Consider the following 26,794-nt stretch of genomic DNA (forward strand, 5'->3'; position numbering starts at 1 on the left):
GATGGTATGGATAAAGGCATTATAGAAGGGTTTTTTTTGTTTTCCTCTTTGAGATTTTGAGGATTACCTATTACTTGCTTTTTTCTCCCTTGGCAAGTTTCAATTTTACAAAAATTCCTTTCCTCGAAATGGTTTGAAAATACTTGATTTTCTTCCAGGCATTTTATTGAAGCAATTTCCTGCTTTATTTTTTAAAAAATGTAAAATGTGGAATGGGGATAAAAAAAGATCTACCTGACTTTAGAACAAATCATGCTTATTTAAGGCCTTATCCAAAGTATCCCAAGAAAACTGCATGCTTACCATCTTTCATAATTGGTTGAAAAAGTTAAAAAAAAAAAATGTCTGTTACTTGATTGCCCTATAATAAATATGGAAAATGATTCCAGTTTCATTTTGAGCCTGCCCAAGTTATAGGACTGAGTACTTTCTTATGATTCCTTTCTGAAATCTGTTACAGGTTCTGTGATTTGCTGAGTGATCTAAGACCTGTGATTATGCCCCTCTGCATAACCTCTCAACTGGAAATTTAAGAACAGTTTTTCTCTTTAGCCATAGGTGTTGCAGATTAAATGCTAGATTCTCATTTTTTGTTGTCAACAGGAAATTGGGAATGGGCCATCCTGAGCTTGGAAGAGAAAGAAATGGTCCAAATTGTCCAGAGCAGTTGTTTAGTTTGCTAAGTCGTGTCGGACTCTTTGTGACCCCATGGACAATATATAGACCACCAGTCTCCTCTGTCCATGGGTTTCCTTCTGTACGGGATCTTCTCGACCCAGGGATTGAATCCCAGGGATTCAATCTCAACCCAGGGATTGAGTCTCCTGCATCTCCTGCATTTGGCAGGCAGATTCTTTACTATTCTACCATCTGGGAAGTCCTATATATATATATTTACATATATGTATAAAAATTGTATTTAATTAATTAAATAAAATGTTTGGGATATGCAGATGATTCCTGTAGGGGGCATTGCTACTGTTCTAATTAGGGTGTATGCCCCAGTAGGCTAGATGAGTTTCAGTGCTACCTAGAGAACTAACCAGGTGGATATAAGGTTATATACCTTAGTTATCACAGAGCAGGGACTTGTTTGGACAGGACCATTGCTTTGCTGGTCTTTTTCCACAGTTAATGCTGTCTTCAGGACTAAAGCATTCCCATGCTTTCACATGAACCAAAAAAAAAAGAAAAAATTAACGTAGGTATTACATAATCAGAACACTAGTTCCTAGAGGCAATGCTTTTTGCCATTAGTCAAATATTTAATTTGTCTCAGTTAACCCATCTGGACTGCTTTGTACTATTTTTCAACTGCAGAAAGTTTCACTTTATTTTAAGGCAATAAAACATAAGACAATTATGATATTCTTGGGCATTTCCTTGTTCAGAAGTGAGAAATACAAAATAAGGCATTTTATTAGATGATTTGAATTTAAATTTTAATTTTTCAGGGAGAATAATACATACATCTACATCCTAACCATTAAATTGTAGCCTGGTTCCAAATAGGAAAAGGAGTACATCAAGGCTGTATACTGTCACCCTGCTTATTTAACTTATGTGCAGAGTGCATCATGAGAAACGCTGGGCTGGAAGAAGCACAAGCTGGAATCAAGATTGCCAGGAGAAATATCAATAACCTCCGATATGCAGATGACACCACACTTATGGCAGAAAGTGAAGAGGAACTAAAAAGCCTCTTGATGAAAGTGAGTGGAGAGTGAAAAAGTTGGCTTAAAGCTCAACATTCAGAAAACAAAGATCATGGCATCTGGTCCCATCACTTCATGGGAAATAGATGGGGAAACAGTGTCAGACTTTATTTTTGGGGGCTCCAAAATCACTGCAGATGGTGACTGCAGCCATGAAATTAAAAGACGCTTACTCCTTGGAAGGAAAGTTATGACCAACCTAGATAGCATATTCAAAAGCAGAGACATTACTTTGCCAACAAAGGTCTGTCTAGTTAAGGCTATGGTTTTTCTAGTAGTCATGCATGGATGTGATAGTTGGACTGTGAAGAAAGCTGAGCGCCGAAGAATTGATGCTTTTGAACTGTGGTGTTGGAGAAGACTGTTGAGAGTCCTTTGGACTGCAAGGAGATCCAACCAGTCCATTCTGAAGGAGATCAGCCCTGGGATTTCTTTGGAAGGAATGATGCTAAAGCTGAAACTCCAGTACTTTGGCCACCTGATGCAAAGAGTTGACTCATTGGAAAAGACTCTGATGCTGGGAGGGATTGGGGGCAGGAGGAGAAGGGGACGACAGAGGATGAGATGGTGGAATGGCATCACCGACTCGATGGACAGGAGTTTGAGTAGGCTCCGGGAGTTGGTGATGGACAGGGAGGCCTGGCGTGCTGCAATTCATAGGGTCGCAAAGAGTCGGACAGGACTGAGCAACTAAACTGAGCTGAACTGATGACCCATTTAAGAGATATCATTATTTGAAAGGTATTTTCTAATATTCTTTCCATCTCTCTCCACTCCCTTGTTAAAAAACCCAAAAACCCTAAGCAAGGTTACAACTGGACCATGCAAAGGATGATTTCTGTTTCTTAAATCTGGTTACTTCTGTCTAGAACCAAGTCAAAAGTCCCTCTCTTGGGAAACAGTCAAAGTTTTTGGAGGGCACATAGGAGCAAGGAGGGAGTTAAATCACTCCTGAGCACCAGTGGGATGACAGGGCACCCTCACTCTTGACTTGCTAGAATGAGCTAGTAAAAAGCTTTCCTTTAGATGAAATCATGCTTGACTCAAAGATCACTGATTCCAGAACTTGCCTGCCTTCATTGGCCTCCAGGGTCCTTGCCTCCCTGCCAGGACAGCTGTTGTGCTGAAACTCAGATAGAATCACAAGTCAAGGGCCTGGCTGGGTGCTCACTCATACATTCTTTCTTTCATTCATTCATCTTTACATAAGTCATTGTTGAGTACCTGCTACATGGCAGGAAGTGTTGGAAACAGACACCAAAACAGACAAAAATCCTCGTCTTCAACAGACTTCTAATCAAAGGTACGTTTCTATTAGCTCTGGTGCCCTGCTTTCCATTTCCATGGCTACTGATATAGGTGTCTGCAAGTATGGCTGGGGTTCGGTGTTTCTTCCAGGCATTTTGCTACATGCTAGCCAAGTAATGCTCAAAACTCTCCAAGCCAGGCTTCAAAATACATGAACTGTGAACTTCCAGATGTTCAAGCTGGATTTAGAAAAGGCAGAGGAACCAGAGATCAAATTGCCAACATCTGCTGGATCATAGAAAAAGCATAAGAGTTCCAGAAAAACATCTGCCTTATTGACTATACCAAAACCTTTGACTGTGTGGATCCCAACAAACTGGAAAATTCTTAAAGAGATGGGAATACCAAACCACCTTACCTGCCTTCTGAGAAATCTGTATGCAAGTCAAGAAGCAACAGTTAGAACCGGATGTGGAACAACGGACTGGTTCCAAATTGGGAAAGGAGTACGTCAAGGCTGTATATTGTCACCCTGCTTATTTAACTTATATGCATAGTATTACATTATGTGAAATGCCAAGCTGGATGAACCACAAGCTGGAATCAAAATTGCTGGGAGAAATATCAATAACCTCAGATAGGCAGATGACAACACCCTTACGGGAGAAAGCGAAGAGGAACTAAAGAGCCTCTTGATGAAAGTGAAAGACGAGAGAGAAAAAGTTGGCTTAAAACAAAACATTCAAAAAACTAAGACCATGGCATCCGGTCCCATCACTTCATGGCAAATAGATGGGGAAACAATGGAAACAGTGACAGACTTTGTTTTCTTGGGTTTCAAAATCACAGCAGATGGTGACTGCAGCCATGAAATTTAAAAATGCTTGCTCCTTGAAAGAAAAGCTATGACAAACCTAGCTGCTGCTGCTGAGTCGCTTCAGTCGTGTCCGACTCTGTGCGACCCCATAGACGGCAGCCCACCAGGCTCCCCCGTCCCTGGGATTCTCCAGGCAAGAACACTGGAGTGGGTTGCCATTTACTTCTCCAATGCATGAAAGTGAAAAGTGAAAGTGAAGTCGCTCAGTTGTGTCTGACTCTTCGTGATCCCATGGACTGCAGCTCACCAGGCTCCTCTGTCCATGGGATTTTCCAGGCAAGGGTACTGGAGTGGGGTGCCATTGCCTTCTCCAATGACAAACCTAGACAGCATATTAAAAAGCAGAGACATTACTTTGCTGATAAAGGTCCTTCTAATCAAAGCTATCGTTTTTCCAATAGTCACACATGGATGTGAGAATTGGACCATAAAGAAACTGGGCACCGAAGAACTGATGCTTTGAACCGTGGTATTGGAGAAGACTCCTGAGAGTCCCTTGGGCAGCAAGGAGTTCCGACCAGTCCATCCTAAAGGAAATCAGTCCTGAATATTCATTGGAAGGACTGATGCTGAAGCTAAGCTCCAATACTTTGGCCACCTGATTCGAAGAGCTGACTCACCAGCTGACTCTGATGCTGGGAAAGATTAAAGGTAGGAGGAGAAGGGGGCAACAGAGGATGAGATGGTTGGATGCCATCACTGACTCAATGGACAAGAGTTTGAGCAAGCTCAGGATGTTGGTGATGGACAGGGAAGCCTGGTGTGCTGCAGTCCAGGGGGTCACAAAGACTCAGACACGACTGAGTGACTGAACTGAACTGAACTTTTAGAAGTGACTTTCTCAATGAGGTGCTTCTGATTGATTATTTGCAGACACTTTCCCCCCTGCAAGGCATTTCATAGTATTTAGGGAAGGAGAAATTCATGCCTCAGCTTACACTGTGCCCCAGCCAATGATTCAATGTACTCCAATGTACAACAATTCAATGTACCTCCAATGATTCAAGTACTTTGGAAAGGTCTGGATCATCAGCTACATTGTCCCTTCCCTACAATAAAATTTTCCCCAAGGATTTTCCTCTCCCACTGCCACTTTTTAAAAATTAATTTTTATTGGAGTATAGCTGCTTTGGGCTTCACAGATGGCTTAGTGGTAAAGAATCTGCCTGCCAAACAGGAGACATGGTTTCAGTCCTCTGGTCAGGAAGATCCCCTGGATAAGGAAATGGCTACCACTCCAGTATTCTTGCCTGGGAAATCCCATGGACAGAGAAGCCTGGTGGGCTAAAGTCCATGGGGTCACTAAAGAGTCAGACACAACTTAGTGACTAAAATAGCAACAATATTGTGAAGTAAGGGGTAATTTTTTAAATTGGAGGATAATTGCTTTACAATGTTGTGTTAGTCACCGTACAGCAAAATGATTCATATATATACATAGCACACGCTTCTCTTTTTTGGATTTCTTTCCCAGCAGCAGTAGCAGCAGAGTATTGAGTAGAGTTCCCTGTGCTATACAGTACATTCTCATTAATAATGTATTTTATACATAGTATCAAAAGTGTATATATGTCAATCCCAATCTCCCAATCCCTCGCACCAGCTCTTTTCCCCTTTGGTATTCATACGTTTGTTCTGTATGTCTGTGTCTCTATTTCTGCTTTGCGAATAAGCTTTTCTGTCTCATTTTTTCTAGATTTCACATATATGTGTTAATATACAATACTTGTTTTTTTCTTTCTGATGCATTTCACTCTGTATGATAGTCTCTAGGTCCATCCACATCTCTATAAATGACCCAATTTTGTTTCTTCTTCTGGCTGAGGAATATTCCATTGAATATATGTACCACATCTTCTTCCTCCTTTCCTCTGTTGATGAACGTTTAAGTTGCTTCCGTGCCCCGGCTGTTGTAAATATTGCTGCAATGAGCCCTGAGGCGCGTGTGTCTTTTTGAATTATGTTTTTCTCTGTCTATGGCCCGTATCTCCCACCGTCATTTTAACTGTACGACTCTTAGCAGGCTTCCCACAGCCTTCTTTGCCATCAGACATGTGCTACAAATGTGATCTTAGAAGGGAGGATCTACATCCAAAACTCTAATCTCACAAAGGTTCATGCTTTTTTTTTTCTCCCACCTCTATGTAATTTTGTAGATGTAAATAAAAATGAGAATAGAATACTTTCCAGCTTCACTGGACAGCATCCAAGCTCAAAGTCCAATGGTTGTTGCCTCTCTATCTAAGTGTCTAAGCTCCTTTGTTAAGCTAAAATAATCTCCCATTATATATGAAATATTTCTGTTGTTCATTTGCTCAGTTGTGTCCAACTCTTTGTGACCCCATGGATTGTAGCATGCCAGGCTTCCCTGTCCTTAACAGTTCCCTGGAGTTTGCTCAAACTCATGTCCATTGAATCAATAATACCATCCAGCAATCTCATCCTCTGTCGCCCCCTTCTCCTCCTGTTCTCAATGTTTCCCAGCATCAGGATCTTTTCCAATGAGTCTACTCTTTGCATCAGGTGGCTAAAGGATTGGAGCTTCAGCTTCAGCTTCAGTCCTTCCAATGAATATTCAGGGTTGATTTCCTTTAGGATTTAAGTATAATATAGGATATAAGTAAATCCTTTAGGATTTAAGTATAAATCCTTTAGGATTTAAGTATAATACACACATACACACATATAATAAACATTTCTACTAAAGGTGACTTTTTAAAAAGCTATTTGAATATTTCCTGGTTTTTTATTTTAAATTAAGTTATTCCCATGTGCTTGCTTCAGCAGCACATATACTAAAAGTAAGCTCTTCCCAATTTTTATTGTAAAAATAATATATAATCATTTTTAATTAAAAAATAAATGTAGAGAGACAAGAATATAAACAATGTTTTACTAACCAAAGGAAATGATACTTCTAATTCCATTACATTTTATATATTCCTATCTCGCAAAAATATTTTAAAATAATTTTTAAATAAATTATTGCCCCCCATATCGAAAAACATAGAGTATTAAAAAGTTCCCAGTTTTCCCCCAATAGCATTGTTTAACCACTAAGTTGTGGCTGTCCTCCTAGAAATTCCTATGTGTACTTATTTCAGTCTTTTTGAAAACATAGGGTTTTGGGGGGAGGCTGGTTTACAAAATGTTATCTTTCTTTTTTTTTCAGTAATTATGTTGCAGCATATTTTACGTATCACATATTTCACTCAAGTGTAGAATTCAGTAATTTTTTTTTTTTTTGGCCACACCATGTGGCTTGTGAGGTCTTAGTTCCCCAACCAGGGATTGATCCTGGGCCTTCCATGATGAGAACACGGAGTCCTAACCACCGGACCATGAGGGAATTCCCTCTGATTTTTAATACAATTATTTTAATGTTTTACATGTGCAACTATCCCCATATATCCCCATGTTTTAAAATACTTCCATCACTCAAGATTCTTCACACACATTTACTGTCAACCTCTGTTCACCTGAACCTCAGCCCAGGCATATACTAACTTTCTGTTTAGAGCTTTGCATTTTCTGGGCATTTTATATAAATGGAATCATACAAAATGTAGTTTCTTGTACGTACATTCTTTCACTTAGCATAATACATTTTCAGAAAGTGGAGAAAAATGTTTATGAATACTTAATAAGTTTTATTTGAAAATTATCTCTCACAGGTAAATACAAAGAAGTTTTATTACTGTCAATGTTAAGGCAAGAACTAACAGTAATTTTCAGCCGTTGAGGACCAGTGCAAGATATCCAAATTTTTTGACATTCCACTCTTCCCTCTAGTGGCCAAGATGAAAAAAGCATATTGTGTTTGTTCTAGTCCAAACACATTCTAGATTCTTCAAATGCTCCTGGATGATAGACATTACACTTGGGAATTTCATGTGAGAGAGATTTCCTTTTTGTTTATTAGAGGCCTTTTATAAAGCAAGTTTCCTGAGAGGCATAATTTATCATTCTCTGCAGTTCTTCCCACCATCAAATTTACTGCCCTCCCCATGTGGAAGAATTTAGTATTAGTATTAAGAACTCAATATGTGGGGTCCGATTGCCCAAGTTCAAATTTCAGCTCTGCCACTTCCTAGTTATGGGATCTGGGGCAAGTTACCTGCAAGTTAGTGGCTGAGTTTCTTCTGTAAAATGAGGATATAGTAATACCTGCCTCGTGGTGTTATTGTGAGGACTCAATGGATTAAGATGTGTGGAACTCCTTAGAATGTCCTGGCACATGGTGGGAGTTGAATAAATCGTACATATCCTTCATTCCGGGCTTCCCTGGTAGCTCAGCTGATAAATAATCTGTCTGTGATGCAGAAGACCTCTGTTTGATTCTTGGATTGGGAAGATCTCCTGGAGAAGGGATAGGCTGCCCACGCCAGTATTCTTGCCTGGAAAGTCCCCTGAACAGAGGAGCCTGGCGGGCTACAGTCTATGGGGTTGCAAAGAGTTGGACATGGCTGAGCAACGAAGCACAGCACAGCAGAGCATCCTGGGTTCCATTTTTTCTGCCTTCATTCCTGCTACAGTAAATGCCCATGCCAGCCCTTCCCTGTGCTCTCCTATTGTCCCCACCCTTCTTCTTAGTGACTTTGCTCTGGTAATTTTCTTATCTTTCTCCGTTCTGTGATTTCCTCCTCTTCACCTGATCATCCTGCTTCCTTCCATCACCAGTTCATGCCAAAGACGATCCCTGCAGTCTTGTGATCAGTCCCCTGCTTCTATCCCTAGTGTGCTGCCACTCAGCACCCTGAGTATTTAAAAAATATTAACCAAAATTTACTTGCTTCTGCTCAGAATTAATGTTTTGTGGGGCTGAGTATTTGGCATGTTGTGTGTGATGGATGCTGAAAGGCTTTCTTGTCAAAAATAGCTCCTCCAGGGCCAACTCCCGATGCCTGAAAGTCCTTGCTTTTCTGTTTTCTGGGTCCAGCACTGTAACCATGGACTTCTCAGTTTTGGAGACAGTCCTGACAAAGGCAAGCAATATATAGAGAGTCCATTTTCACCCACAGATGGTGTCTGAGATTAATCTTACTGGTATTAGCCCTACAAACTTGTGGGGTGAGCCAGGGTACCCTAACACTACTATCCTGTAAGCTGCACACCCTCCCCAAACACCTGTTATTTTTGCTTAGGGTATGTCTGCTTTAGACCCCAGGACCATCTGTGGGAAGTAGAATCTTTCCTGACTACAAACACTGGGCTTGTAAAATGCTTAGGCTTTGTCATTTTTCTTTCCAAGGGGTTAGACTGAACCTCCATCCCCCATAGCTTATCTGAGGTCTTGCTGGAGGCTAGGTGTACCACCCAACACTGCCATTCACCTCACTCTGAATAACATCCTTCCCTAGGAGAGCCTGTTGACATGTCCTGCCTGCTAGATGACAACTCCTTGGATATCATGAGGTGTGGGGATGCTTGAAAAGTGAAAGTGAAAATGTCGGTCACTCAGTTGCCTTGCCTCTGATTCCTTACAACCCCATGGACCATAGTCCCCATGGACAATAGCCCATCAGGCTCGTCTGTCCATGGGATTCTCCAGGCAAGAATACGGGAGTGGGTTTCCATGCCCTCCTCCAGGAGATCTTCCAGACCCTGAGATCGAACCTGGGTTTCCCGCAATGCAGGCAGATTCTTTAACGTCTGAGCCACGAGGGGATAAGCCTGTGGGGATGCCTATTTTCCCTCAGTTCTAACATATGCGATTGGCCAAGTTCCATATTATGTTTATTTTGCCCCAAGAGTAGGGAATAGGTCTGCTCCTCTCTTAGCCCTGTAATTCCCAAAGCACTCCCATATGATAAATTCACCAGGACAGGCTCCCTCCCTCCATTTCTTGCTGCAACAGGACTACAAGTTATTGAGGCTAAGCTGGAGTGAGTAGCCTTTCCCTTCTTCAGGGGATCTCCCCAACCCAGGGATCGAACCCAGGTCTTCTGCATTGCAGGCAGATTCTTTACCAGCTGAGCTACAAGGGAAGCCCCTAGAAAGTAGGACAAAAATTCAAATGGAAGCCCACATATTAAATGTCTACATATGTATAGATCATCAATCAAGTGGACAACTTGTTCAAGAAAATCTATTCCATCCTCCAACCTTGAGAAATATACCTTCAAAGTAATAAAATTGAAATATGTGTTAAAGCTATGTCTTTTAATATGACCAAAAAATTGGCAAAATATTCAAGATGAATGGTTTTAATTATTACTGCATGTCTGGGCATTCTACTGATGATAATAAAATAAAGGTAATCATAATTCATAAATTTTTATGTATTTTTCTGGTCATCATCTTAGCAAATCATTAATTATGATGTTATAATCAAGATTTTTACAATGATTGGCCTTAACACTTGCTGTTTCAGTACTATTTTGGGGAATGGCAAACCTCCTTTGCTCTGGCTTCACATCTAACATTCCTGGCCTTTCTCTGCTCCATTCACTGTCTGGTCCCTAGGGGAGGAGTGATGTATTTGAAAGGAAAGTTTGAGAGAAGAAACTGAAATTATCAAGTTCATTCTCCTTTTTCCTTTGAGTTTTGTCTGCCCTCAGGGTGCACAGTCTTCTCTGCTTTTCCAGATGATTGTCCAGCACTGCCTATGAGGAGGTAGGTAAGTTCAGTTTAGAGATGACGCAGTAAATGGGCTAACCTACCTAATCTACATCCTTCAATACTTTTAATGGTAACAAAGGTAGTATTCTTGCTCTCTTGCTGCTTTACTCTTTCATTTCTCTCTCAGTAGGTTCCATGTTTTGGCAGGAAACAGAGCTATCATCCATTGGGTCCTATCAACTCTAGCACACGTGGTGGATGAGGTTCACATGAGCACATAGCCTGGACATTGTGCTTCTTTCATTGATTTGCCAAAATGTGGGTTGTTTTTTGTTTTGTTTTGTTTTTTCAGAATCACAGTTCCCTGACCAGAGATTGAAACTGAGCCATGGCAGTGAAAGCCTGGAATCCTTACCACTAGGCCACCAGGGAACTCACCAGTGTGGCCCAACTTTTAGCTAATTCTCCATAACACAATTTAAACCATTGTTTTATCGAGCAGGATTTCAACACAGAAAATAACTTACAACTACAGCTCAATCCCAAATCTATCCTGGAGTCTTGGTCCAAGTTAGTGCCCTGCTTGGCTCAGGCACTATTGTTATTGATCTCAGAGAGCTTGCTCTTTCACCTAAATATCTGCTTCATTACTCTAATCTTGCCCTTCTGTCTCAGAAGCCAGACACCACAACCACCCAGTCCCTGCAGAGTCTCAGAGAATAGGAAGACTTCTGTCCCGAGTCACAGTCCACTTCTCGTAAGTCCTCAGCTTCTTCTGTGCCTGAACCAACTTTTCCCCAAGTTGAGCAATAATGGGAACATAGTTTGTCAGAGAAAAGTTCACCTCCACATATAGGTGTGAATTCTGGCCCTCTGGTTCTTACAGTGCAGTTCAAAAGTATATTTTCCAAAGTTTTAGTTATATAGTGTTAAGTAGTATTATGGGTAACAGTAAACCAATCGGTTACATAATTCACAGTGAACTATATCAAGCCCTAAGATCATGGCATCTGGTCCCATCACTTCACGGCAAATAGAACAGGGAAAAAGTGAAACTAGTGACAGATTTTATTTGCTTGGGCTCCAAAATCATTGTGGGCAGTGACTGCAGCCATAAAAATTTTAAAGACATTTGCTATTTGAAAGGAAAGCTGTGATAAACCTAGACAGTGTATTAAAAAACAGAGATATCACTTTGCCTACAAAGTTCCATATATAGTCAAAGCTTTATTGACTATGCCAAAGCCTTTGACTGTGTGGATCACAATAAACTGTGGAAAATTCTGAAAGAGATGGGAATACCAGACCACCTGACCTGCCTCTGGAGAAACCTATATGCAGGTCAGGAAACAACAGTTAGAACTGGACATGGAACAACAGACTGGTTCCAAATCAGGAAAGGAGTACCTCAAGGCTGTATACTGTCACCCTGCTAATTTAACTTATGTGCAGAGTACATCATGAGAAATGCTGGGCTGGAAGAAGCACAAGCTGGAATCAAGATTGCCAGGAGAAATATCAGTAACCTCAGATATGCAGATGACACCACCCTTATAGCGGAAAGTGAAGAGGAAATAAAGGGCCTCTTGATGAAAGTGAAAGAGGAGAGTGAAAAAGTTGGCTTAAAGCTCAACATTCACAAAACGAAGATCATGGCATCTGGTCCCATCGCTTCAGGGGAAATAGATGGGGAAACAGTGTCAGACTTTATTTTTCGGGGCTCCAAAATCACTGCAGATGGTGACTGCAGCCATGAAATTAAAAGATGCTTGCTCCTTGGAAGGAAAGTTATGACCAACCTAGATAGCATATTGAAAAGCAGAGACATTACTTTGCCAACAAAGGTCCGTCTAGTCAAGCCTATGGTTTTTCCAGTGGTCATGTATGGATGTGAGAGTTGGACTGTGAAGAAGGCTGAGCGCCGAAGAATTGATGCTTTTGAACTGTGGTGTTGGAGAAGACTGTTGAGAGTCCCTTGGACTGCAAGGAGATCCAACCAGTCCATTCTAAAGGAGATCAGTCCTGGATGTTCTTGGAAGGACTGATGCTAACGCTGAAACTTTGGCCACCTGATACGAAGAGTTGATTCATTGGAAAAGACCCTGATGCTGGGAGGGATTGGGGGCAGGAGGAGAAGGGGACGACAGAGGATGAGATGCCTGGATGACATTACCGACTCGATAGACGTGAGTTTGAGTAAACTCCAGGAGTTGGTGATGGGCAGGGAGGCCTGGCGTGCTGCAATTCATGGGGTCACAGAGAGTTGGACACGACTGAACTGAACTTGGTTTTTCCAGTAGTCAAGTATGATGTGAGAGTTGGACCACAAAGAAGGCTGAGCCCCGAAGAATTAATATTTTTGAACTGTGGTGCTGGAGAATACTTCTAAGAGTCTTTTGGAATGCAAGGAGATTAAACCAGTCTGAGAGAGTTATTTCCTAGGCAGATTGGTAAGAATTCTAGGGGTCCCCAAGGAGAGAGGGATCTGGAATTCTCAAGGAGGAAGAAAGGACAAACATTTTTTCCCTCTACATTCCTTAGGATTATATAACAATAATGTATCCTCCCTGAGGACAGTCTCTGGATTAAACCTTCTGGCTAATCCTGTTATCTTAAAATGTAAATTATGGGAGTAGGTCTGGTCTTTACAAGGATTATATAACAATGTATCCTGCCTGCAGACAGTCTCTGGATTAAACCTTCTGGCTAATTCTGTTATCTTAAAATGTAAATTATGGGAGTAGGTCTGGTGAGGTCTTTGCAACCTCCAGACATTCTTTGGATTCATTGGAGAGTATATAACTCCATTGCTAACACTAGCAAGGGGGAACTCTTTTTACCCCTTTCTGATGTCTATGTCAGAAGCTTTCTCTATCTCCTTTATACTTTAATAAAACTTTATTACACAAAAGCTCTAAGTGATCAGTCTCTGGCCCCGGATTGAATTCTTCTCCTCTGGAGGCCAAGAATCCTGGCATCTTTGCGTGGTTCAGCAACAACCTTTCATCTCAATCCTAAAGGAAAACAACCCTGAATATTCACTAGGACTGATGCTGAAACTCCAATCCTTTGGCCACCTGATGCTAAGAGCTCATTGGAAAAGACCCTGATTCTGGGAAAGATTCCAGGCAAAAGGATAGGAGGGCAGCAGAGGATGAGATGGTTAGATAGCATCCAGACTCAATGGAGATGAATTTGAGCAAACTCTGACAGAGGGCGAAGGATAAGGAGGTCTGGTGTGCTGCAGCACATGGGGTTACAAAGAGTTGGACACGACTGATCAACAACAAAAATATCAAGCCCAGAGCCTTTCCTTCTGCCTGAAGAGAAGACTAAGCCTGTATATTTCTCCTTTATGTTTCCTCTCTGAATTCTGCCCCTCCAAACAGCTACTCTAAAACAATGCAGGACTCATTGAAAGCATGGGCAAGTCTGGTTGCCTAACACTCTAAAAAACTTTAGCAGACACTTAGTGAATTACTGCCTAGCAGTTACAGGCTTTGTGAAGATAATGTCACAGTTGATCAGATATCCTTCATCAGCTATCTCCAACCTCATTATTTTTCATATGTGTCAGTAGGGTCTAAGGAAAGCAGATAATGAGACAGAGTTAGATTTATTGGAATTAAGGCTATGAAAGATAAAGGGAAAGGATAAAGGATGGGCCAAAGATAGCCTTCAGATCTTGATGTAGATATGACATGGAGGAGCAAGTAGGATGGGGCAGAGAGAACCTCAGGCAAACATAGATCTGATAAAGGCTCAGCCAACTGTCCAGAGCAGATTGCCTGTTAGAGCAGATTTCTATTTGGGTAGAAATGACCAGACCTAGTAACCTCGCTGTGCACAGTCATTGGCTGGGGCTGCCCGGGAGGAGCAGCCTGAAAGCCAAGATGGATAATTCCTTGCAGCTGAACAGCAAGTTCTTCCCTGAAAAGAGATCCAAACATGGACACTCCTTGGCTTTCACAGCAGGGAAATTTCTGTCAGCTGACTTTCCATCCGGGAGAGGACCAAGTGAAACTTTACAAAGTGTCTTGCTCATCACTTTAGCAAGATCCATGTCCTAACTATTCTCTTTCTTGCTTGCTTCTTTCCATCACTACCGCCAGGCTCCACTCCGAGCCTTTATTTCTTGCTCGAACTATTGTAGTCATCTCTACTGGTCTTCCATGCCCACTGTTGCCCCTTCCATTCTGTTCTTCCCACTGCATTCAGAGCCATCTTTTCAAATCTAAGTCTAATTAAAACCCCTGGTAGCTTAGCATTTCTCTTAAAACACACAGTTAAATTCCTATCATCTTTTTCAAAGTCCTAAGGGTTGCTGCCAACTACCTCTTCAGCCTAATCTCATACTCTTCATTGGCTATGCGCTAATACAGCAGCCATCTTTCTAATCCTAAGAAATGTGCTTTGCTTCTTTCTTTCGCTGGGCTTCTACATATGCAGGTTTCTCTGTCTGCGATGTTTCTGGCATTCTTTCCATGTCTGAGAAATACAGCATGAAGTGGCTGGGGTTTCTTTTCTCCCTATTGAACATACTCCAAATTTCTTTTTTAAAATTAAACAAAATATAGATCAGAGGGCAGCATTTTTTATAAAAATAAAAGTATAAATAGACATGTAAGATATTGAAGGACAATATTACCACCCAAGTCACTTGTAGAAAAAATTTGAATACAATGTTGTTTTTAAGAAATAATTTATTCATTATTTTAAAATTATCTTTCAGATCACTATAAAGAATAAATTTACAGCCAATTATTTCTATGGAACCATGAAAAAATTATGCAATGTCCTTTGAAAAAAGTGAAATACAAATTGATAAATATAAGACTTTCATTTCTAGCAGTTCAGGCAACCAGACAACTGGAAAAACTCCTTGCCATATAATATCTAGAAATTGTAGATAAAAACATTATAAATATTCCTTTCAATGCATAGCTGAGAGATATCTCTAAGAGAAAGAGAGAGAGGGAGAGACAGAAAGAGAGAGAAGATACTAATAACTGACAAAATCAGGTGAGGTGTGTGTGGGTATTCTTTGAATTATTATTATTATTTTTTTTACTCTTCTATGTGCTTGAAATTTTTCAGATTAAAATAAAGTAACACAATACAAACAAGATAGGCCCCAAATTAACAGAATATCAGGCGAAGCAGGAGAGAGGTTGGGGGGGAGGGGTGATCAAAATGGTAGCATTTCAAGGTCCTTGTGTTCTACAGGAAAGTAGAGATAACTTTTGTTAACTAGAGAAAAAAGAAGCTATACGTATTTTTCAATTTCTGATAAGTATTTTTTATTATATTACTGTATATTAATTTTTAATGTGTGTTAATCCCAAAGACATTACACAGCCTCATTTAAATACTTCTAAAAGCAGTGAAAAATATGCACAATGACATTTATTGCAACATTGCTTACAGTAGCTTCACAAATTGTAAACAGCCTACTTTAGGGTAATACTGTGCAATCATAAATAATAATGACGATCCCCCATATGTATTGACTTGAAAAGATTTCAGGCTTACGACTGAGCAAAATAGGTCACAGAATACATGCAGAAACACATTTACATAAAATTGCTTTTATACATCCATGATTATGACAATGATTGTCTCATGACAAGTGACTAGATGGTTTGACTTTGTGCCTTACACTTCTGCATTTGAATTTGTTAAAATGTGCATAAAGAAATAAAAAAAGTAAAGATGTTCTTAAAGGTAAATGATAAAATAAATTACAAGTACATTCTGCTCAACGTGGAAACATGTACATTATCATATGTAAAATAGATAGCCAATGGGAATTTGCTGCATGACTCAGGGAACTCAAACTGGGGCTCTATAACAACCTAGAGGGGTGGGATAGGGAGGGAGGCGGGAGGGAAATTCAAGAGGGAGGGGACATATGTATACCTATGGCTGATTCATGTAGATGTTTGGCCGAAACCAACACAATATTGTAAGGCAATTATCCTTCTATTAAAAATAAATGAATTTAATTATTAAAACAATTCCAAGTACTTTCTGCTCTTTCATTTCCACCTGGGCTCTGTTAGCAAAGTTGTCTGAAACCATTGCACATAGAAATGAAGAGAAAGCGGAGACTAGAGCACAGCTCCTCTTTTGTAAGCAGTTGAGTGTGCACTTTGCAATAGGACTTCAACTTTCATAACAGTGAGTATTGTATTCTTCTTATCTGAAAGTCAGGAATACAGGGCCCATTCCTGTCTGGCTAGGACATCTGCCCAGAGAAAGGGGTCATCGTTTCCCCAGGCCAGTGAAAAAAGGGTTGCTCAAGGCTCAGCTGCCACCAGGGATTAGAAAAGCAGCTGTGATCAAGTAAGTGCCCTAAGGCTGAGGAACTCAATATCAAAGAATCCTTTTCCATTCCAGCATTCAAGATGACCCCTCCCTTCACATTCTTTCAATAGTCCACCTAATTCATCTAGCAGAATACTTTCCAGTTCCTTCTCAGCAATTCATTCCTGTCTTTTCTAAACTTTGCAGTAAGACACTGCTTCCATCAGGGATTTAACACAGCATGCAGGTGCACTAGCAAGCTTTTTTCCGATCTGGGTGCCTCCTGGGGCCCAAAGGTGCACCCAGGTTTGTAACTATTAGTATCACAGAAAAAGAAATGCGTCCGAGAATTTAAAAAGCATTTAATACCAGAACGTGTCTCCTGACCTCAGTGCCTTCGCTGAGCCTCCTGTTTGTACAGTTATGAACATCTGTCCAGCTTTTAAGTGTTAGTCACTCAGTCGTGTCCGATTTTTTGTGACCCTATGGACTGTAGCTCATCAGGTTCCTCCGTCCGTGGGATTCTCCAGGCAAGAATACTGGAGTGGGTTGCCATTCCCTTCTCCAGGGGATTTTTCCAAACCAGGGATCGAACTCTGGTCTCCCGCATTGCAGGTGGATTCTTTGTCAGCTGAGTCTGCAAAGTCCATTTTCAAAATACTATAGGTTTCTAAATGTTCAACTCCTGGTGGGAGTGCAGCGTAGGAGCACTACCGGTGGGAGTATAAATTTTTACACTCTTTTTGAAAGAGAAAAACATTGCTATGGACTAAACTATGTCTCCCCAGATTTGTACACTGAAGCACTAACCCTGCCCCAACAATGTGCCTGTATTTGGAGATAGGCTCTGTAGGGAAGTAATTCAGGTTAAATGAGGTCATAAGTTCAATTCAGTCTCTCAGTAGTGTCTGACTCTTTGTGACCCCATGGACGGCAGCATGCCAGGCTTCTCTGTTCATCACCAACTCCCGGAGATTGCTCAAACTCATGTCCATCGACTCAGTGATGCCAGATGAGTGTATCTTTCAGATGGGTATATCTTTCCTTTCTCCTTTGCTTTTCTCTTCTCTTCTTTTCTCAGCTATTTGTAAGGCCTCCTCAGACAACCATTTTGCCTCTTTGCGTTTCTTTTCCTTGGGGATGGTTTTGATCACTGCCTCCTGTAAAAAGGAGGTCTTAAGGGTGGGGCCCTAATCCAATGCAACTGGTGTCTCTACATGAAGAGGATGAGACACCAGAACTCTCTTCCTGTCTCTGCACGTGCACAGCAAAAGGCCCTGTGAAGACACAGGGAGAAAGCAGCATCTACAGGCCAGAAGGATCTCTCATCAGAAAGTTATTTGCTGGGCCTCTAACCTCCAGAATCTTCTGTTGCTTAAACCATCCAGTCAGTGGTATTTTGTTACGGTAGCCTGAGAAAACTAATACAGATACCAAAACTTCAAACAATGCTTAACGTTTTACACAGTTCTACTCTAGGAATAATCTCTAAAGAAATCATCATGAATTTACACAAAAATGTAAGTTCAAGGGCAGTCTTTGCAGTCTTATTAATAATATGAAAATAATTAGAAACAAATATCTAGGTCCATATGATTGAATAAAGGTGCGTGTGTGCTCAGTCACTTCAGTCGTGTCTGACTCTTTGTCACCCTATAGACTGTAGCCCACCAGGCTCCTCTGTCCCTGGGATTCTCCAGGGCAGAATACTGGAGTGGGTTGCCATGCCTTCCTCCAGGGCATCTTCCCAACCCAGGTCTCCTGTAGTTCCTGCATTGGCAGGAGGGTTCTTTACCACTACACCACCTGGGAAGCCCTGAATAAAGGTAGATTGAGCAAGTAAATAAATGATGAAATTCTGTCTTTTAATATGCTGTGGAAGGATATTTAACATGGGAAAGGAGTCATAAACATATTATTAGGTGAAAAAACAAGGTTATGAAATAGTGAGTACAGTCTAGTTGTTAGGAAAAAATATTGTTATGCACAGAAAGAAGTGGGGAGACTTTCCTGGTGGTCCAGTGACTAAGACTCAACTCCGAAAGCAAGGGGCCTGGGTGAATCCCTGGTCAGGGAACTAGATACCACAAGCTGCAATTAAGGATCCTGCTTGCTCCAACTAAGACCCAGCACAGCCAAATAAATAATAAACACATTTTAAAAGATTTGTATGTAAATGCAAGTTTACAAATAATTTATTTAAAAAGAAAGACATGAGGATGGATTTACTTATATAAACACTTATTTTTTTTAATATTTATTTTTATACCAAAACATTAAGAATAATAAGGTCAGGATGATGGATTAACTAGCAATTTTTAGTTTCTTTTTTTGTTTATATACATGAGTTTTTTTTTTTTTTAAATCACAGTGAATATGTGTTAATAATTTTTGGAATAAGAAAAAAAAACCCTACAAAGTTTGTTACCTTCCTATAGTTATGAGCTTGACAGACCAAAACATCAAGCTGGAAAAACAGGCTTGCGTTCAGAGTCAAACTGTAAATTTTCAGTAACGAAACAAACTAACTGAATATCAATCCTTGGGTTTCAGGTGATGATAAACTCACCTAGAGCCAACAGTACAATACGACTGCTAAAAAAAGTTAATATAATATTAGGTTGCACAGCAGAAGTACAGCTTATGATACTTTGTTTAGCCCACACTAGGGCTTCACCGATGGCTCAGCGGTAAAGACTCCAACTGCAACGCAGGAGATGCAGGAAATGCAGGTTCGATCCCTGGATCTGGAAGATCCCCTGAAGGAGGGCACAGCAACCCACTCCAGTATTCTTGCCTGCAGAATCCTGTGGACAAAGGAGCCTGGTGGGCTACAGTCCATAGGGTCACACAGAGTTGGACACCCTGAAGCGAATTAGCACACACACATGCAAAACGTAATACTACCACATTTAAATAAAAAGAATGCTACATTCAAAAACAGATAAACTGAGTTCATAGGAAAATAACTGAGACAATGTAGGCTCACATGGAGGTCAAATGAGGATGCTTACTGGGCTCATAAAAGATAAGAAGGCTAGACAGGGAAGCTGGCAACAGAGGGCTAGCGTATGAAAGACAGAACTGATTTTGTTTTCTATGTGCCCTTGAGAGAAGAACTAGAATGAATAATTATTGCTTACAGGGAGGCAGTTTTCATATTAACTATAAGGAAAAACTTTCTAACAATCACCCTATAGCAATAGGATGGGTGGGAAGCTGTTGAGTAAGGGTTGAGATAAAGGAGATGTAGAAAGTTGTGTATCCAGGTGGAAATTAGACCAGGTAACCAGTCAGGTCCATTCTACACCCAGGGTTCCAGGTTATTTTCAGAGCATACCGCTGAACTCTGTGCTCGTAATAAGGAAACATATCTCAGTGTTCAACAAGGCCAGTCAGGCAGCCTGAGAGCTGCGACTTCAGGCTCTTTCCCACTCCTGTCACGCTTGTTTCTCATGTATTTGTTCCCTTCCCTGCCCCCTCCCCCCACCCCATAGAAATATCTTTACAAAAATGATTTAAAAGCAATATATATGCTCACTGTAAACAGCTTAAATAATGCAAAAGTGTGAGACTGAAAAAACCCTCCAGACTCCTTTCTGCTCTCTATTTCAGTATTCTTATATATAAACAATGGCTTCCCTGGTAACTCAGCAGTAAAGAACCTGTCTGCCAATGCAGAAGAGGCTTGTTCGATCCCTGGGTTGGGAAAATCTCCTGGAGAAGGAAATGGCAACCCACCTCGGTATTCTTGCCTGGGAAATCCCATGGACAATCCTCTCTCCAGGACAAAGGAGCCTGGTGGGCTATAGTCCATTTGGTTGCAAAGAGTCGGACACGACTGAGCAGACTAACCATGAGCACGACACTACTATTATAACAATGATTTTACCTAGACCAGTTGGAAGCAACCAAGTGTTCATCAGTTGGTTCACCAGCTGGATAAACATTTAGGATAAACTAAATTTGTATATACACAGAGTGGAATATCATTAAAAATGAAGGAAATTTTGTCACATGCTACAACACAGATGAACCATGAAAACATTATGCCAAGTGAGATGCTGCTGCTGCTGCTAAGTCGCTTCAGTCGTGTCCAACTCTGTGCGACCCCATAGACGGCAGCCCACCAGGCTCCCCCGTCCCTGGGAATCTCCAGGCAAGAACACTGGAGTGGGTTGCCATTTCCTTCTCCAATGCATGAAAGTGAAAAGGGAAAATGAAGTCGCTCAGTCATGCCCAACTCTTAGTAACCCCATGGACTGCAGCCCACCAGGCTCCTCCATCCATGGGATTTTCCAGGCAAGAGTACTGGAGTGGGGTGCCATTTGACTAGATGAGGGGAAATGCGAAGGTGTTGAATGAGTATAGAATTTCAGTTTTACTTGTTGAAAAAGTTCTGGACATCTGTGTATAACAATGTGAATAAACTTAACACTACTGGACTGTGCACTTAAAAACAGTTAAGATGGTAAATTATATATTACGTGTTTATTACCACAACTTAAAACTTTAAACATTATTGAAAAATCTTCATAGACCATTCAGATTTGGGGACCATTGGATTCCACTGCAGCTGAAACTTTTCTCCTTACACATCGTGATCATGATGGTTTATAAGGTGTCTGTCTCTAAGCCCTTGGAGACAGTTTTAGCAGTTGTGTGTGTGTGTGTGTGTGTGCGCGCGCTAAGTCGCTTCACTCATGTCCGATTCTTTGCAACCCCACAGACTGTAGCCCACTAGGCTCCTCTGTCCATGGAATTCTCCAGGCAAGACTACTGGAGTGGGTAGCCAGTCCCTTCTCCAAGAGATCTTCCCAACCCAGGGCTTTTAACCCTTATGTCTCCTGCATTGGCAGACAGGTTCTTTACTACTATGGCCAGCTGGGAAGCCTGTTTTATCAGTTACACTGCTGCTAAACTTTTATAAAAAAACAGAACTCTTCTACACATCAAATTGGGTTCCAAATTGGTTTCATTTTCAAACCCAAAAGAGACTGTTTAATTTTATATTTTGTTAGTGACACCTTTGGGTTTATAGTTTAAAATCATTTTTACATGTTATCTCATTTGATCCTCATAACAACAAACTTTGGGGAAGATAAGGTAGATTTGCTATTTTCATTTCACAGATGAGAAAATTGAGGCTTAGAGAGTATACGTGACTTGACATGAGTCAGAAATCCAGTTAGCAAATACGAGAATAGTAACCTAGATCCCCAAACTCCCAGAAGAGAGCTCTATGCTGTGAAAGTAATGAATATAGTAGGTACCATTTCACATTCATTTTAGCAACTTCAAAGTTTATATTTTGGTGAAAATCACAATTTCACGAGGAAGCAAATTTATCTCTTAACCATGAGAATCACGTCTCTTGGAATTATCAGTTTGGGGACCATGAGAAAAAACCAAAACACTGGGTTCCACTGGTAGCAGTATAATTTAATCTGGTCAAGGTCAAGGACACTTCACAAACAAACTTTAGTAAAGTGATGGCTAATTTATCCTCACTGCTCACAGTATAGAAGGTCAGATCTGGGAGTCTGGGTCTGGGCTTTGTCCTTTTGAGTCTGGGTCGCAGCGGACAGGAGTGAAGTTGAAGGTCCTGATGGGGAAAGAAACCTGAGTGATCATCCACAGTGTGGGCTTGATGCCACCCTCATTCTCTATGCTGAGTGTCTCTATCTCAAATGCTTTTTTTTAAAAAAAATTTATTAGAGTATAGTTGATTTACAATGTTGTGTTAGTTTTAGGAGTACAGCAAAGTGATTCTGTTATACATATATTCATTTTCAGATTCTTTTCTCATATAAGTTATCACAGAAGACTGAGTAGGGTTCCCTGTGCTCTACAGTAGGTCCTTGTAGATAATCTACCTTATATACAGTAGTGTGTGTATATTAATCCCAAGCTCCTGATTTATCCCTCCCTCCCACCCCCACCCCATTTCCCTTTGGTAACCATAGATTTGTTTTTGATAACTATAAGTCTGTTTCTGTTTTGTAAACAAGTTCATTTGTGTCATTTTTTCCAATTAGATTTCACATAGAAGTGATGTCAGATGATATTTGTCCTTCTCAATCTGAGTTACTTCTCTTTGTATAATGATCTCTAAATTCACCCAGATGCTTCTGAACTAGCATTTTCCCCACTCCCACCCAGTTGTAAACTGATTAGAATAGAGAATGTCATCCTCTGTCCTTCTCTGCCCCTTCAGCAGGTAAAGAAGATGGCAATGGAACAGTCATCATTATGGTGATGCTTTAAACATACATTCCCTTCTGTTAAAACAGTATTAAAAATGTCAGCATTAATGTAGCGAGATAGATATACCCTGTCTAATGAGAAAGCAAGCAACCTTCGTTTTGTGCGACTTTTAAAGCTGTTGATGTTCTCTGAATCAGAAACATGGGAATTTAAAAGTTATTAGGCATAGTTTTGGATAAAGAAAGGGAGACAAAACTAATTTTCAGACTCACTGCTGTTGAGGTAATGAAAACAAAGTCCTTTTGAACTTGTTTGTTGACTCCCACATTTCTCAGAAGCTTCCATTTACAACCTGCCCACAAATTTTCAACCTGCCCCACAAACCTGCTAGTTTTGCTCCCAATAATTTCAAGTTCTTTCAGGACTGGTTTTGTTTGAGGCTAAGGTAAACTGTCTGGATGCGCACTGAAAGTTTTAAACAGAAGAGGGCATCAAGTCAGACAGCTTCCAACAACACGCTCACCAGAAATGTGAGAGAAAGAGAGAGCGAGAGGGAGGAGAGGGCAGCGCTGGCCAGAGGCAAACACGTGGAGGAGGGAGGAGAAGAAAATTGAAGCAGAAGAAGAGAGGCACGATGGACTGATGAGGATTCAGAATCAAACTCAGTTGCAACTGCAAGTCAGGAAGGAAGTAAATATTCACGCGATTTCTCTCTCATGCTGGAAAGCAACTGGGATTTGGTGCAAGGCATGCAGCTTGAGATTTTGTGTGTAGCACTCTGAAGAGAAGAGTGTGGCTTGAGAGGACTGAGAAGAGTTAGTGTGCTGCATCTAAATGCTATGTGTGAACCAAGGAAATAAGTCAATGAAAAGATGCTGTCTGTGTATTCCCTGTGTTTACATGGAAAAAGGTCAGGTGATGATGAAACACATAGCTTTGGTCTTACTGCCAGTATTTAACAAAAAAAAAAAAAATTAACATGGAAGTATTTCTGTAAATTTTATTAAGTTCTATCCTAGAAGGAAAAGTACTATACTGTTTTTTTGTCCACACTGGAACATTCTTTTTCAAATATTTTGGGTAAATTATTGACGGAAGTGTCAGAGGATTTCACTTCTCTGCTGCCGCTGCTGCTAAGTTGCTTCAGTGGTGTCCGACTCTGCACGACCCCATAGATGGCAGCCCACCAGGCTCCCCCGTCCCTGGGATTCTCCAGGCAAGAACACTGGAGTGGGTTGCCATTTCCTTCTCCAGTGCATGAAAGTGAAAAGTGAAAGTGAAGTCGCTCAGTCGTGTCTGACTCTTCACGACCGCATGGACTGCAGCCTACCAGGCTCCTTGGTCCGTGGGATTTTCCAGAGTACTGGAGTGGGGTGCCATTGCCTTCTGGTTGAACCTAAAAAGAAAAACTTCATAAAATGATGGCTTTGGAACAGATTTGGGAGTAATACAATTCAAGACAAATATTCCGGTATCCCATCATAAGAATAATTTCTTATTTTTTAGGTTGGAAGCTTTCCCTTCTTGGGAGAACTGCGCACACTGTCCCTCCCCTCCCTGTCTCCAGGATGTGCAGACAAGGGTTAACCAAGCTCTACCTGCTGTAAGAAAATCTGTTCAGAGCAGCACTGTCCATCAAAAACATAGTGCCAGTTATGAGTACAATTTTCAGTGTCTCAGAAGCCACGGGAAAAAAAAGCAAAAAAGAAACAGGTGAAACTGTCTTAGTATATTTCACTCAATATATCCAAAATATTATCAAGTCAATATGTTGTCAATTAAAAAAACTATTATTGAGCTATTTTACTTTTTTGGTATGTCTTTGAAATCCAGAGTGGTTTACACTTACAGCATGTATCGATTTTGACAAGCCACAACGAAAGTGCTCAAAGGCCTCATGTGGCTAGTGGCTACTAGACCGAAAAGTGCAGATCTGGAACGTATTATTTTTTGGTCATGAAAAAAAAAAGCAACGGATCAGTGAAGTGGCAATTCTAATAATGTATCTAAAAGATGCACTGCCATCTATAATTTTAAACATAATTTAAAATTTAACGTTTTTTAAATGTACCACTTAACTATTAAAATAATTTGTTGAACAGTTTTAAAATACCAAATATCCTTTTCATGCAGAATGTTTACATAATGTTTCCCCTCCTGTGGGTATTAAGAACAAGAAAGGAAAGTTTCAATGTGAAAGTCATCTTTTTTTTTTCATTTTCAACAAAATTATTAAACTACTTAAAAATATATTTATTATTTTTAAATTATTAATTAATTAATTAATTTTTGGCCGAGCTGGGTTTCCCTTACGGCTGCGGGCTTTCGCCAGTTGCTGCAAGCAGGGCCTGCTCTTCCTTGCGGTGCACAGGTTTCTCACTATAGTGGGGTCTCTTGTTATGCAGCAAAAGCTCTAGGGCTTACTGGCCTCAGTAGCTGCAGCTCCTGGACTCCAGAGCATGGGCTCAGTAGCGGCACACAGGCTTAGCAGCTCCACAGCATGTGGGATATTCCCAGACCAGGGATAGAACCTGTGTCCTCTGCATTGGCAAGCAAATTCTTATACACTGTACCACCAGGGAAGTCTTACTTATTTTTGTTTGGCTGTGCTGAGTCTCAGTCTTGGCATGCAGGATCTCCCTGACCAGGAATGTAACCCAGGTCTCCTGCATTGGGAGCATGGAGTCTTAGCCACTGGACCACCAGGGAAGTCCCTGAAACCAATTTTGAAACACAAACTTGAGGAGCCATTTCCCCACCACCTAAGAATCTCATAGACACAAAACTCAAAAACACTAAAGGCAAAGTCTAAGAGACTGGCATCTGAGGAACAGTAGCTGCTTTGTAGCCTAAACACAGAAGTCAAGGGGAAAATTTATAAGCAATTTATATTAGTTTTGTAAATATTATAATAATATTTTCATTATATTGATGATGCTATTATGGATCTTACATTTCTCCATAAAGATCAACAGAATGCTGCAAATTTTCTTTCATTGAGATGGTTTCCTCTATTATTCTTAAGTAATGAAATACAAATGGAAAGGATATTCAAAATAAAATAACTCAAACAATCCAGGAAATACATATCTTTTAAATTCTATTTTTCATTTCATCTACAATTTTACATTCAGAATTGTATATGAATAATGTGGTATTGATTCTGATTGGAAAAACTTTTTAACTTAACTTTTCTAAAACTTTAATATGTCTGAACCCTCTCTATAGTTCTGATTGGAAAAACTTTTTAACTTAACTTTTCTAAAACTTTAATATATCTGAACCCTCTCTATAGTTCTATGGTGCATGGGCTTAGCTGCTCTGTGGCATACGGAATAATTTTTGCTGCCTCATGTTGCTCTGTGCAGATGACTATGTTTTTAATGAATTCTTTGAACTTATAATGCTAAGTCACTTCAGTCGTGTCTGACTCTGTGCGACCCCATAGACGGCAGAACTTATAATAGTGAAGTAAAATAAGAAATTATTTAGCATGCTTGTTTACTGAGGACACTTTGGTAACTGCTTCCTCCACCCCAACCCCAATCCTTTACTCTGGGTACAAACTCAGGTCAGCAACAGATTCTTCTCCCATAGTTATTCCACAGGTGGGATCCCTGGGTTAAATATGGTCTCCCACTGTCTCAGTTGGCTTAAAATAACCAACATCTAAATACCAAAAAGGTTAACTAAAAAACCAAATGTTCATCTGTTTGTCTTTGCTGCCATTTTAACATGGCTCCTTTTTTAAAAAAAAAAAAGGATGTTCTTTAGATACTGGCTAGTTTATGGATTTACTTTCTTTGTCACTATTCATTCTTACATTTGTTACTTTAGAGAGTTAAAGATTTTTTATTTTCGCTAAAAATTCCCCTCAAAA

Source organism: Bubalus kerabau, chromosome 16, assembly GCF_029407905.1.
Source record: "Bubalus kerabau isolate K-KA32 ecotype Philippines breed swamp buffalo chromosome 16, PCC_UOA_SB_1v2, whole genome shotgun sequence".
Taxonomy (NCBI): Eukaryota; Metazoa; Chordata; class Mammalia; order Artiodactyla; family Bovidae; genus Bubalus; species Bubalus kerabau.